The sequence below is a fragment of the Lathamus discolor genome, chromosome 3 (genome assembly GCF_037157495.1).
Source record: "Lathamus discolor isolate bLatDis1 chromosome 3, bLatDis1.hap1, whole genome shotgun sequence".
Lineage (NCBI taxonomy): Eukaryota > Metazoa > Chordata > Aves > Psittaciformes > Psittacidae > Lathamus > Lathamus discolor.
In genome coordinates this window covers 76,759,252-76,774,324 of record NC_088886.1, presented here as the reverse complement: position 1 = coordinate 76,774,324, position 15,073 = coordinate 76,759,252, and the positions used below count along the sequence as shown (strand labels likewise).

At 52.1% G+C, this 15,073-nt stretch overlaps 1 pseudogene; it reads right to left on the bottom strand.

Moving 5' to 3' along the window:
- Window positions 1–9,182: 9,182 nt before the first annotated feature.
- Window positions 9,183–14,948, bottom strand: LOC136010012 (aryl hydrocarbon receptor-like; annotated as a pseudogene).
- Between the last annotated feature and the right edge of the window lie 125 nt (window positions 14,949–15,073).

Below are 15,073 nucleotides of genomic sequence, written 5' to 3'. Positions count from 1 at the left end.
TGGGGGGAAGGCTGCCGCTGACAGCATCACCGCACACGGTTTGGGCGCCTCGCCCCAGAGCAAAGAGCCGCACAAGCAGGAAAAAGCAGCGCAGACAGACACGAGCTTCCACACAGCCCGAGGAAGGAGAGGACTCCGACACATCTTGGAAGCAGAGTCCCCCGTCAGACAAGGACTGACAGAAAGAATCCTCAGGAACATCTTTCCCCGCAGAAACCTCCAGGTCCGAGCGTGCCGGAGAACCGACACCTCCCTCCCGCGGTGCGGCACTCGGAGAAGGAGGGTGGGCAAGCCGGAGGCGGAACTTGACAAGCCTCGCTCTTGTCAAAGAGATGAGAGATTCGTTTTCAGTCGTTAAAGGGAGATTTGCTCTGTGTCGTCGTCTTTCCCGAGCCGGGAGGATTGAATTCCAGGAGGGAGTAGGCATGAAGAGGTGGGGACAAGACGCACCGGGGCGGGAAGCTCACCCTCTTACGAGGGATCCTACGCCTTCGCTCCGGCAACTGGCAGAGCTTTAGGCTCAGGAGCTCCACAGACACCCCCGGGGACTAGTCGCGCTTTCTAGACAGCCCTCGGGGCTGGCAGAAGCTGCAAGACCCCTAAAGCAGCACGGGGCCGCCCCAGCACAGTCAGACAGCAGCAGCGAGGGAAGGACCTTGGGGCAGAAGGGAAAGCACCGAGGTTCAGTGCTGACAGGGTGGCAACCAAGGCCCACGCTGGGTCAGGCCAGGCAGATGCCGTGTCCTTGAGTCCACCAGCCCCAACCCACCGTCTCCCCGCAACCTTTGGGACCCAGTGAATGCAGGCTGCCAGTTTTCCCAGAGCAGGTAGGGATTTTGAGTCATCTCCTGGCTTCAGGTTAGCCAACTGCTTCTGGCTTCTAGTCAGGGTGAGGTGTGGAGCGAAGCCTGAGGAGAACTCAGGCTGTGGTGCTGACTACGACCCAGGGGACACCGGCTCAACCCTCTGGTCACTGGGGCTGTGATTCCACAGTTACGACCCAAACACAGCCCAGTAAAAGCAAGCCCGAGTGGCGCACTAGCAGGCGGCAAGCCCTGACCTTACTTCTGGCAGCTGTGTCAAGCAGCTGGGAGGAAAGAGCAGCGCTGCTCCCGTCTTGAACCCTGGCTGCCAGGATGAAAAGCATGGTCCAGTATTAGCTCAGAACAAGGGGGCTTGAACACATCTGCAAGAACTTCGTGCACTCCAGTGGATGCATTCCATAATCCTCTCAGCACAGGACTCTCTTCCTGCAACAGGCTGAATAGCCATGCTGTGCTCAGACACAGCGGCTGTTCGGAGGGGACAAGCTCCACAGGAAGCACCAAACCTGAGCATCCGACGCTTTGGCGGCAGGGTCAGGTCAGTGTTTTGGAGAGCACACCTGCAGATATTCTTCCAGCTCCCCTTCCCCACAAAGACTCTGCCACAACTCAGCAGCCCCAGGCAACTCCACGAACGGTGCCTGGCGTTGAAGCGCGGACAAAGTGTTCGAGTGAGGACCAAGCCCCTCACGGGCCTTGCCCCTGCAGAACAAGAATGATGCAAAGCTCACAAAACAAAAAGGCCAGCACATAAACTAGCATCCCTGGCCTGGCTGGGAGACACATGTGAGCTTGTTTCCAGTGCCCTGACACGAGAGACTGAGTAGCCCTGCGAACAGGTTGCCCTAAGCTGCCCTTTCCGGACGCTCCCCCGACTTAGTTTGGATGAAAGCCGTTGCTCTGCTGTGCAAGAGAGGAGAGGGCACTCAGCCAGGAAGGGGCTGCTTTGCTCTGCCTGCAGCGAAACATCTGGCCGGCCGTGCAGGACCTGAAGGAAGCGTTCCCTTCTGTGCTCTCAGGCAAGTCAGTCAGAAAGGGAAACATGAAGTTTGTCTCCTCTTGCTGCCCACCCGTGGGACGGCAAGGAGCGCTCTCGATTCCCTTCTCAAACAACGCGCCAGCCCCTGGTTTAGCGCTTCAACAGCCCGACTCCGTTAACATGGAGTAGAAACACAGCCCCCAGGCTGCTCACGACACAAGCCACTGGGGTCAAAACCCTCCCAGACGGGAACGCAACAGCTCCAGAGATGTCAGGCCCTCCCTGAACGTTTTTTGGTACCCCTTGCCAAGCTCTATTAAAAAATACCCTTTAGGAAATTGTTTTGCCGAATTATTATTCCAAATAGAAGATTTACTACCTAGGGTCTCAGCACCTATTGCTCCATGACAATATCCGTTTTTGCTATAATTTTTATAATCATAATTACCCGACATATTGGTCCATTGTGTCCAAATATATTTCTTATAAAAGTTTACCCTGGTAGGTGCCGATCCCCCAAAATAAAAACATGACCCATTGCCTGCTAAGGCAGGAGAGCCCTAACTCCTGAGGGTCCCAAGGCATTGTGGCGTTTAAGGCATTAATGATCATTGCTCCAGCCATCCCTGTTTGATTCACTTCCCCATAACAGCAGGCTCCTTTGTTTTTTGGAACAGTACAATCATAAATTCTATGACATGTCTGATTAATGAAAGAGCCATTTAAAACCGTCCTGTCACTTATCCCATTGGTCCGGTCCGCCAGGCGCAGGTAAGGGATGCCGATTAAACAAGTACGAAAAGGGTCCCCAGGAGTGGCCATGGAGAGACAGAAGGATGACTGGTTCGTTTGATTTGCCCAGGTGATCCACATGTTCTCTCGTGGTTCTATGGTATGTAATGCTTGACCTATAGTCATAGCCATCATCCACCAACTTATAATTGAGGCTATTCTGAGGTTCCCTCGATCGGAGATTTCCGAGGTCTTACCCATCACGCTGGAATGCAACGAGGGCCTTGTCCTGTAATCAAACACATCTAGCCTCGACCAGTCATACAAACCTCAACTGGCCCCTTCCATTCTCCCGGTTTGAGATCGTTGTGTTGGACAAAAATCTTTTCCTTTTTTGTTAACCCTGATTTTAAGGCACTACCGTGAATTACCATGGGGGGTTCTTCCCTTTCTCCTGCCAGGCGTAAATAATTTAACACATATAATGCTTTTGCCAAGCGTTCACTAGGTGCTACACTGCTCTCCCCCGTTTTTTGTTTAAGCAGCAGGTTTTTAAGGGACTGGTGAGCCCGCTCAACAATTGCTTGTCCAGTGGGTGAATTAGGGACTCCGGTGAGATGTTTCACACCCCAAAGCGAGCAAAAGCGGTGAAACCTAGCAGAAGTGTAGGCTGGAGCATTGTCTGTTTTAAGAGATAGGGGTACACCTAAAACGCCGAAAGAGGCGTGAAGGTGTTTCACAACATGGTGAGAAGTTTCTCCAGTTTGAGCGATGGCCCAAATTGCCATGGAAAAAGTGCCGACCGAGACACGAACGTATTTTTGGCGTCCAAATTCTGGAACATGAGTGACATCCATTTGCCAAAGTTGTAGCGGTAAAATGCCTCGAGGATTTACTCCAGTACCAAGGCCAAAGCCTGTCTGTTGACATGCAGGACAAGAGTTTACAATTCCTTTTATTTCAGCAAGATTAGTCTGATCTGAAGTCACTTGAATCTTTATAACAGTGAACCCTACACACCATGTAGCCGGTCGGAATAATGGGGATTTAACAAAAGTGCCCAGTATACTTGTCCATTACCCATAGTCACACATAACAGAACAGATATTACAAAGATTTCTGTCATTGCCATTTCTTTATGTTGTCGAGTTCTGGGGCTTTATACGTTTCGCTGGCAGCCAGTACGGTCCTGTCGATTGCTGTACACAGCCGTATGCTTGACCCCATGTCAGCAATGGCACTGTTCCTTTCCACTCGTTATCATGCAGGTCTTTATATAGAACCCGTGGTTTGGGCAAGGAATTGTTCGTCATGTGGAGAAAATACTTGCATTCCCCCCCTTTTTTTTGTTTTATATATCTTTTAGATGACCCTACTTGAGCAGGGGATTTGGACTAGATCAGACCTCCAACATATGCCAGCCACAGGCTGCTGGGCCTGCCCTTTTCTCCTGGATGGCTCTCTGATAACACGCGAGGCCATGCCTCACATCAAGGTCTGGCATGGCATGTGTCCCCACCGCTCCACACCTGCTGGGTTGCAGCCAACACTGGAGCGAAAGGTTCTTCTTGGTGGCAAGCACAGAGGCCAACCCGGTCTTGCCCTTGACTGAGGTAGCGGGCATTTGGCCAACCTCAGTCCTTGCACCTTGCTGTCAATGCAGAGTTTCACCTGCTTCATCCAGTAACAAGTCACTACTATGGCAAAGCTCATACAGATTTACATTAGCAGAGTGACTATTACAGGGTGCAGCAGCATGTTGAAGATGCTGATGGCAGCGAGGGACTAGCCAAAGAAATTTCTTACCAGTGGAGTTCTCCCACCCTCTTAACTTCTTCCATGACCTGCTTTATAACACTACCGTCATATTAGAATCTTTCTAGCTTTTGCCTTAGCATTTTCTAGCAGCTCCTGCAAATTTGCATGCTCTAACATCTGTTTTGCAAGTGACAAACCCATACAATACAAGGTGTAGTTTCGTATTAGCAACTGGCTAGTAAATACAGGTGCTTTTATACACAAAATCACAGCCTCTAATAATAGCTACTTTACAAGCACACTTATTCAAGCTGTTAATTTTCAGTTGCCTCCAAGGGATGCTTTGCAGTCATTCATTTTTCTCTGATTCTGCTTGGGGTATTCACGGTCGGCTCCTGTAGCTGAGGCATTGCGTTTTTCCACTCGTCTCTCCAACTCATAGCAAGGCTTGACAAACTTTGCAGGCAGCTGCCATGGACCTGTAGGTAGGAGGACACAAATATACCCCCTCTTCCGGGTTAGCAGTTTTTGAAAAGTAGACAGGTTAAATTGTTTCCTTGAAGTAGAGGCATTCTGACGCAAAAGGAATGTAAAGCAGCTGTAGAAGTAAACTGCACGTTGTTAACAGTCAAGGAGTTTGCTGCATCATTAGCCTTTTCTTTTTCTTTCTCTGCCACCCTGATGCTGCTTAGGTGACGGCTGATAAAGCTTGTGGTTGCACAACTCCTCTCGCTTTTTCGGTTAGCAGTACTTGTTTCAAGCGATCTGTTCCTCCAAGTGCTGGATTCACCCCCGGGTTACTTTAAACACACTAAGCAAGGCTCCTACCATGCGCCCACTGTGTTGCAGGCGCTCCTTAGGCTTTGTCTGCGGTGTCTCTACAAACTGCCTCAATACTTCAATAGATGGAGAGGTTTGGTTTTTCTTTCTTGGGTTTTTTTTTTTTTTGCCTTTTTTTTTTGGTTTATTTTTTTCCCAAAGTTGTTCACCCTGCTTTGCATGGCTACAAACAGCGGCCTGCTCGGCAGCAGCTATAAATGACTGCCTAGTCCGCAGCAGCTACAGCTGCCTGCCTGCTTCAGCAGCAACCATAAATACCTGCCAGCAACCGCACTTTCGCATTAACCCTTTCTTGCCTGAAATGTTAAACTGCTGCCTGTTAAAAACTTTTACATGAACCCAACAAGGCTCTGCCTCCCCCACATCGCATGAGGCTTGGGCTTTTATACTGACCAAGATGCACACTCATTCCGACACAGGTGGCCAGCCTACGTCAGAAGAAGTGGCCAGCAATACCTATAAAGGTTTCCAAGCGTCAGTAGAAACATAGACATATCTGCCAACTTCTAGTACACGAGTATCACAGAGAGACTGTATGGAATGAGTTGTATATGGGGCCCCAAGTCCACTGTCTGCCACAGTCCGCCCGATACCCTGATAAGAGCATACGAGAGACCTTCCCACCGCGGGTCTTGATCCAGCACCTACATCACAGGGAAAGCACACAATACATCTGCATCCCCCACCCATCTCGCTTCTCCCTCTACAGCTGCCCATTTATCATGAGGATCTGGGGGACAGAAATCAGACTCCTTTTCCAGATTGATAGGCCTTGGGTCAAAAGGATCATCTTCATCTCTGCCCTCAGTCTTCGCAGCCGCGGCAGCAACTGGCGGAGGTTCGGGGGGGGGGGGCGGCAATGGGTCCATGATTGGCTTTTTTTTTTTTCCTTCACTTCAGGAGCTGTTGATTGTGATGGTTGGAGCGGGTTTACGATTTAGGCTTGTACCGGCGCCGGTCGGGGCACTGATATCGGGGAAAACAGCTCATTTGAAGCAGATTCTGTCCCAGAGGAATTCGGCGAAAGCGCAGCGAACGCAGACGCAGTGGCTGCCCTTTCACTTCTCATTTCTTCCGAAGTTTCTTTACTCAGTCGCCACAAGGCCGCTAATTTATGAACCTCCTTGGTTCCCTTGCTAATTTCTTCCCAGAAAGCGGATCCAATCTGGTCCCAGGTGTGTAGCTCAAAAGCTGCACCCATTCCCGAAATTAGCTCCCGGTCCTTGGCCCGTTTTAAAAGGGCTTTTAAGGTACCGTCATCATAGGTTAGTCCTCTCTTAGAAAGGATATGTTGGAGGAGCTTTACCACTGCCGCCTCTTCTTTCGACAGCGAGACTCCCATCTCCTCCCCGACCGCTCACCTGATCAGGGTGAGATTCCCTCTCTTCACGCTTCCTTTTCCGCGTGGATACCTCAGAGTGCACTCTGCTGTTTTCAGTTGCCGGGACGGCAACCCCTTCGGTCGCTTTTCCGCTCCCCTCCTATTCCAGCTGTCTTCTTCGCTCAGTCAAGCAACAGCAAGAGGGTCCCTGCTCGGGCGCCATTTGCGGAAGATCAACGGACAGCACGCTGATTAATGCAATCAGAAACTGACCTTTATTCACTTCAGGCAATTCCTTGTTTCTCATGGGAGAAAAGAAAGAACGGTTTACTCACGTCTGGGAGTCCTGAGGCTGGTGCCGACATTAAGGCGTTTTTTTAATTGGTGGAAGGCTCAAGTGGCTTCCTTTGTCCGCTGAAGATTCTTGTTGTGGTGCATATAGAGGCTTAACAATTAGTCCATGATGGGAGATTCACAATCTACACCATCCTGTCATACCGTCCAGGCCACACAGGCCCCTTCTGTCTGGGTAGCTATTAGGATGTACTGCAATAACTTCCCTTCTTCCAGTGGGGCTTCCCAGCACTCTAAGTCTTTTGAAAGTTGTTCTCCGAACAGGCTGGGACGGTTCTTAAATCCCTGAGGCAACACCGTCCACGTGAGCTGGATTTTGCGCCCACTCTTTGGGCTTTCCCATTCAAATGCAAAGATTTTCTGGCTGGCTTCGTGGAGAGGGAGGCAAAAAAAAGCATCCTTCAAATCTAGAACGGTAAACCAAGTTAGCTCTGATGTTAAGCATGTTAGCAAAGTGTATGAATTTGCTGCTACAGGGTAAGGATCCTCAGCTATTTTGTTAACAGCCCGTAAGTCCTGTACCACCTGGTATGACCCATCAGGTTTAGGAACAGGTAAAATAGGGGCCCACTGTGAGTGAAGACCACGGGCACACAAGGCTGTGTACCTGGGTGGCCACTGATCTCAGGATTGGGTCCACAGCATCACATGGTCCAGATGTTGTGAAGCTCCTGCGTATTAGGAGAGACTTTACACTCCTTATATCTAATTAAAAGGAAACAATGTAGTAGATGGGGATGGAGATAAGGAAGTTCTTCCCTGTGAGGGTGCTGAGGCGCTGGCACAGGGTGCCCACAGAAGCTGTGGCTGCCCCATCCTTGGCAGTGCTCAAGGCCAGCATGGACACAGGGGCTTGGAGCACCCTGCTCTAGTGGAAGGTGTCCCTGCCCACGTCAAGCGGTTGGAATTGGGTGATCTCAAGGTCCTTTCCAACCCAAACCATTCTGTGATTCAAACCACAGCACTTTAAAAAGTTAAACCAAAAGCGTCTCAGCTACTCCCCAGCTGTTCAAGTAGATAAATTTACACCCACTGTTAGAACTGTTCCACATGCAGCACCAGCCCACAACTCTCTTGTCACCCACCACAGGTACTACTCGGCACGGCTTTGGCACCAAGCCGCAGCCAGCAAAGAGGAAATGGGCCAGGAGTGAACAAACACCACCTCCCCATGTCCTCCTTCCTCTCTATTTAATGCATGAACCATCAGCAAGCATTCTGCTCTACTGCTCCCAGCTCCAGACCCCATCTAGAATGGATGGTGCACGTAGGTGCTGAGGGCAAACACCAGGCTGAGCTTTCATAGCAATATTTACCTTGCTCTCTGCTGCCGTGGGGCCCTGGGAGACATCTGCTCCCAGCCTCTCTTATGCCAACAAGGGACCAGTGCTTTCAGCCTCACGGGTGCAGGCAGCATCAGATGTTACCTCTCCCATCGGGCCCTTTGCTTTCCTCCTGCCCCATGTGTGTGCCATTACAAGCACTAAATCTGTGCTCTCCACAGTTATAATCCAGGAGATAATGAACAGAACCCCAGCGCTCCCACCATCATGACCATCCCCTGTTGTGGTGAGGGGATGGTGCTTCAGAGGGCATATCACCTAGGCTCAGCTCCTCCTTGCCACCCATTTCCATATCCCCATGCAAGGAGACTGTATTTCATCAAGGCATCCCACTGGACCATGGGTGGATTGAAGTAAGTCTTTGCTTGGGTTGTTCAAACATTAACCTGACTAACAATAAGCTCGCTACTCTAAGGTCTCCCCTCAAGGAGCCTTCTCTTCTCCAGGCTGAACCAGCCCAGCTCTCTCAGCCTGGCTCCAGAGCAGAGCTGCTCCAGCCCTCGGAATCCAGGAATCCTCTTGGATCCATACAGGTATCTCTGGCTGCCCACAAGCACACAGCAGAGCCAACAGCAGGGCCAGGCATGGAGGCAGAGCCATGTGCATGTGGCTTCTCCTTTGCTGCAGCTCACAGGAGACCTTTTGCTTCAGCCAGGTCCCTGCGCTGGACCAGTGCACTGAAAATCATTGCCATAAGGCCCAGGGGAGGACAAGCAGCAGCTGGTGTGAGGACGGGCATCAATTATGGATGTGCCGGTCTCCTTGGGGAGCAGGGGCAGCTCCTGCTGCAGAGGGATGGCTTTTCCTCTACGGACCTCAACAGAAACACAGCACTTGATGGAATGAAGCTGTGGTTGAGTAAAACCCAGCACCCTGGTAACAAACCCAGGCAGGCTACGGTGCTCCTTAGGTCACTTTAGCTGCTGGGAAGCTCTTGGGGCTGTGGAGGCAAGCAGCAAGGAAGAGTTAAAACCATCCAGGTATTTGGTGATGGTGTGATTGCCCATGCAGCCAGGCTCAAGGATCCACCCTCACAGGGATGAGCTCACCACGTCACTGCAGGATGGGCTAAGATCAGGGTCCATATTGACCATTACCATTCTCTCATCCAGCAGCAGGAGCTCCAGGTCCTCACCATTCCAGCCCCCCCCAGCGCACTGAAGAGCCCAGTGTTGGAACAGTTCTCATCACATCAGAGACAGTGAGTCCAGGGTGGCCAAGAGAGGGCCCTCCTGCTGCACATCCTCTTTGACGCTGTCCCCCCTTGAAGAAACCAGAGCAGCATCCGTACTCCAGGCACCTCTTCCTGCATCCAAGGACACGTCCTGGAGGTGGTCCACAAAGCTACTGCTGGAGGAGGCGTTAGGAGCAGGACAGGAGGTGGACACCGGATTGGTCTGCTGCATCACAGCGCCCAGCGGAGAACTGGGGTCAATGCTGCTCCGATGGAAGTGCCCTTCATGGCTCTGGGAGGTCTTCTTGGACTGCCTCTATTTCCCTTTGCTCTGGAAAGGGTCAGGAAAGCCTGGGAGAGGGTCACAGCTTTGATACAAGAGTGCCTCTCCTGTCGCAAAGGTGAAGGGAAGATGCATGGACTGCTTCTGAAGGTGCTCTCCTCCTTCTTCATCTCTGCAAGGTGGGAAAGAAGAGGAGGCTGCAGATTGCATGTGCACAAACACACCCCTGCACTGGATAACAGTGATTCCTGCAAGCCAAAGCCCCTCTACTGTAATGAAGCAGAACCACGCACATACACATCTATGTGTGCACTTATGTACAGATACACACATACATATCTCTACATATACACAGAAAAGCACATCATCTTCAGAACAACCACGAGGACAGTGAAGATGCAAAGGGTAACAGAGCTCTGCCAGACACAAATCTCACACTAGACCTGCTCATCTGCGCTGCAGCCACCCAATAGGATAGGCACGTGATGCTGCTACACTGGGCAGCCACAATGAGAGTGCTTATTGCTCCCACAGCCACCAGTCTCTCCAAGGTAAGTCTGGACCAGCGATGCTCCTGTCACTGCATGGAGCTTGGGGTGGCATGGTGTCCTGGGTTGAGCAGCAGCAGTCATTTTTCTCCTTCTTAGGAGCTAGTGCAGTGCTGTGTTTTGATCTTTTGGCCTTGAAACAGTGCTGATAACGCCGATGTTTTCAGTTGCTGCTCGAATGTTTGGTCTGGCCAAGGACTTTCTGAGCCTCATGCTCTGCCAGGGAGGAGGGGAGGCCGGGAGGAAGCAGAGACAGGACATCTGACCCAAACTAGCCAAAGAGGTATTCCATACCACAGCACGTCATGCCCAGGATGTAACTTGGAGTGACCCGGAAGGGGTAGAGGGACTGCAGGGTTGGAGGAGGTATCAGTCGGTGCTTGGCTGGGGGGAGTGGGGTGAGTTATCGGTCGTCTGGTGTTGAGGTGTTGTATTCTTTCCTCTTGTTATTTCCTTTAGCACTATTATTATTGGTGGTAGCAGTAGTGATTTGTGTTATACCTTAGTTACTGATCTGTTCTTATCTCAACCCATGGAAGTTGCATTCTTTTTGATTCTCCTCTCCGTCCCTCCAGGAGCAGGGGGAGGGCAAGAAGGGGGGGCAGTGAGTGGACGAGGTTTGTGGTTGGGTTTAAACCACGACACGTGGGACACTGGCGCATGGGTGTGAGGTGCAGGGCACTGCTCAGCGCTCTCCTGTACTCAGCCTTGCAGGGTGCAGATCTGGCTAAACAGCATCAAAGCACAGCACACTACAGCTGCCCCGTGTAGAGGCACAAGGAGCAATGGCGAGTCTAACATCCTGCATCCCAGAGCCCGCACAGGGCAGCCTGTCCCCATCCTGACCCAGAGGGCACTTACAGGAGGGGTCTCTGTGTGACAATGATGGACTCGGGCTCCCCATTCCTATAGACGAGCTGCGCGTTGGCCTGCACCCACTTCCAGCCGTTCTCCTTGGTCAGCAGGCGGAGCACCGTGAGGCCTCTCTTGCCCATCTTCATCACTGTGGGAAGAGGTGCAGGCATTGAGGCTGTCACACATGGAATCATGGAACGGTTTGGGTTGGAAGGGACCTTAAAGCTCAACCAGCTCCAACCCCCTGCCACGGGCAGGGACACCTTCCACTAGAGCAGGGTGCTCCAAGCCCCTGTGTCCAACCTGGCCTTGAACACTGCCAGGGATGGGGCAGCCACAGCTTCTCGGGGCACCCTGTGCCTCAGCACCCTCGCAGGGAACAGCTTCTGCCTTGTATCCAACCTGAACTTCCCCTGTTTCGGTTTGAACCCACCACCCCTTGTCCTGTCACTGCAGTCCCTGATGAAGAGTCCCTCTCCAGCATCCTCGTTGCCCCCTTCAGCCACTGAAAGCTGCTCTGAGGTCCCCATGCAGCTTCTCTTCTCCAGGCTGAACAGCCCCAGTGTTCTCAGCCTGGCTCCATACAGGAGCTGCTCCAGCCCCTGAGCATCCCCGTGGCCTCCTCTGAACTTGCTCCAACAGCTCCATGTGCTTCTTATGCTGAGGACACCAGAACCACACAGTGCTGCAAGGGGGGTCTCACCAGAGCACAGCAGAGGGGCAGGATCCCCTCCCTGAGCTGCTGCTCAACTGTGGGAGCGTAGCCCAGCACAGGACGGGTTCTGGGCTGTAAGTGCACACTGAAGCTCATCTTCAGTTTCTCACCAACCAACACCATCCCAGCTAAACACCCCTCACTCCCCCCAGGCTCCCTGCAGTGACAAGAGCATCCCAGCAAAGCATAACACAAAGCCTACTATGGGGAAAGAGCTGCCGGGCTCTACACAGCAGCCAAAGGAGCTGCCCATAGTCCCAGCCCCATGCATCAGCCTCGGAGGTGTGCACAAGCGAGCAGGAAAGGGCCTCTTACTCCTGCCATGGTTCTCAGCACAGTGCAGCATGTTGGCAGCATGGGCTAACTGGTATCCCATGCCACACATCCACAGCTCCGCCCTTTTACAGCCCAAAACCATCTTCCCCCTGCAAGAGACCAAGAACACACCAAGGTCAGGGGCAGAGCTGAGACATCACCCTGGCAGGCTCCATATGGAATGGCATGAAGGAAGCTTGCAGCATCACTCCTCCAGTCAGCTCTGCTGCTTACTTGGCAGCACACGCCAAGGGGGTGAAGTCCAGCTTGTGCTTCATCCTGAAGATAATGTCCTTGGTGCGGACCTGCAGGACGGATGGGGGCCGAACCTTCTGTTCTGCGCATACAGGAATTTCAGCCTGCCTTGGGGGTTTAAAGCCCAGCGAGAGAGAAGTTCAGTGTCACACAGGAAAGGGGATGGAGAGGGAAGAGAGGGATGAGAGCCGCACGGGAAGCATCATCTCCCTGCAGAGCTGAGGCACACCATCCCTTGTGACCTGCCACTGCAACTCCAGTGCTCCCGCTAAAATAAGACAGAGGACCAAAGGGATGCTGTGCTGAGCAACCCAGGGCTCAGAAACACAGCGGTTGCAGGACCCAGCACATGCTGCAGTGGCATCAGGGCTTTGCGCTTGAACTGAGCTGTACCCCATCACAGATCAGAGCATTGCTTCTGAACAAGGGGCAATCAGGCCTCTTTGCATTGAGTTTCCAGACTAGGGTGGGATGAGAGGTGGAAATAGGGTCCTTATAAAGACAGGAACCCCATTAACCTGCAGCACAAGGAAGGAGGGATAACACCACCTGCTTGGTCCTAAGACATGCCTTTAGCATCTAAACCCAGCCAAACACGGGCAGGAAAAGCACTCTTGTTCAAGATCCAGCATCTCTGACAGGAGCAGAACAAAACCCAAGGGCAGAAGTTGTAGGTGCAGCCTAAACGTAGAAACCCAACATCAATCCAGGTCCTTCAAAGCCAACTTCAATGCTTCAGCAGCAGCATGAGCCCCTCGGGGTGAGCCTGGACCCCTCTTCTGCTGTGAGGGGCACACCATGGGTCTGCACTCACCAGGAAGCCAGAGGAGTTATCCAGGAGGCAGCGCAAGCGGCACAGGGAGCTCCTTTCCAGAAAGGAGGAGTTTTCAGGGGGAACCTGATCCAGGTTATAGGCGACAACAGAAGAGTCGAGACCTTGCCCCACTATGGGAGACAGGACAAGGGGGAATGGCTTCAATCTGCCAGAGGGGAGATTGAGATGACATCTTAGGTAATTCTATGTTCTCTGGGAACTGGTGCTCAAACAGGCTGAATGAGGCTGGACACCTTCCACCAGAGCTGATGCTCATAGGGACTGCACATCTCTCTCCAAGGACCCGTGGCCTATTTTGGGACAGAGACCCCATTCCCCCTAGCATCAGCAATACAGCTCCCTTCTGACAGGCTCAGCCCCATCCTTCAAAATCCCCATGCTGACTTATGGGATGAGATGAAAACATGGGTTTGCAAACCAAACAGCGACAAAGCCACCCCATCCTACACTGTTCTTGAGAGAACAAGTCATCTGCTCTGGGGCTTGCTCAGGTCCTCATGTACCTCAGGTACCAGGGGAGAGGCCTGGAGAAGGACCATGGTGCTGTCCGTGGGCAAGGAGCAAGGACAAGGAAGATGTTGCCTCTACTGCCTGCTCCATCACCCTCTGGTTTGAAGTGCCCAAGGGGCACATCATTGGAAGGGAACAGCGACAACAGAGAAGGTGAAAGCTTTCACCTAAGAGCTTGGGGTTTGAAACCAGAGTGGAAACATCCAAGCTGTGGGAAGCTGTTTTCTTCCAAAGCAGGATTGAAAACAGGCTCAAGTCTGGTCCCTGGATGTGGGGGGAAACCATAGAATCTCTGACCATTCTGGGTGACCTCCAAGTACCTTTTTACCTTTTCCTTTGGCCAAACAAATGATCCAAGCCAAACTCACACCCAGCAACAACCTGCAGCAACGCACATCCAGCTTGCACAGCACCACCCTTCAAAGCACCACATGGCACCAAAAGGACCGAGCATCAGTGTTCAGGATAGAAGGGGATGCCTGCAGCCACATGCATCCAGGACACAGGGGAAGACCAAAAACAGCTAGGAGGATTAGCCAGCTTAATAAATGGTTAAAAGGGTGGTGTCATAGTCAGGGGGTTGCGTGTATTGAACATGGGACTGAAGTTTGTAGGCCAGGTCTACTGGGGGCTGGTGGAGCTGGTCTGATGAAGGGGAAGAGCAGTTTTGGTAGGAGGCTTTCCAGACTGGTCAAGGAGGCTTTAAACAAGATGAGATGGGGGAGGGGGGCATCATTCCATCCCAACACACCCAGTCAGTTGCCAACACCTATAATAAATGCTCGGAGCAATGTAGATATATTCTAGCCTCTCCAGCCAATGAGCCGGCTTCTTTTGGAGCTCAGCTCAGATGCCTCTACACAAACACCCGTAGCATGGGGAACAAACAAGAGGAATTAGAGATGTGTGCACGTCTACGGGGGTATGATATAACAGGCATCACAGAAACATGGTGGGATGGCTGCTATGACTGGAGTGTTGGAATGGAAGGTTACAGGCTCTTTAGAAAAGACAGGCCCGGCAGATGCGGAGAGAGGGAGTTGCTCTTTATGTTAGGGATAGGCTGGAGAGTATGGAACTCTGTCTGGGGACAGGTGAGCAGGTAACAGAGAGTTTGTGGGTCAGGGTTAAAGGGAAAACAGCCGTGGGAGACATTACTGTGGGGATCTGTTACAGACCGCCTGATCGAGGAGAACCTGCGGAAGAAGCACTCTACAGACAGATAGGAAAAGCCTCACGCTCACAGGCCCTTGACATCATGGGGGACTTCAACCACCGTTACATCTGCTGGAACGACAGTACTGCATGGCACAAGCAATCCAGGAGGTTCCTTGATTGTGTGGAAGACAACTTCCTTCTGCAAGTAATAGAGGAGCCGACAAGGAGAGGTGCCATGCTTGACCTTGTTCTCACCAACAGGGAAGGGCTTGTT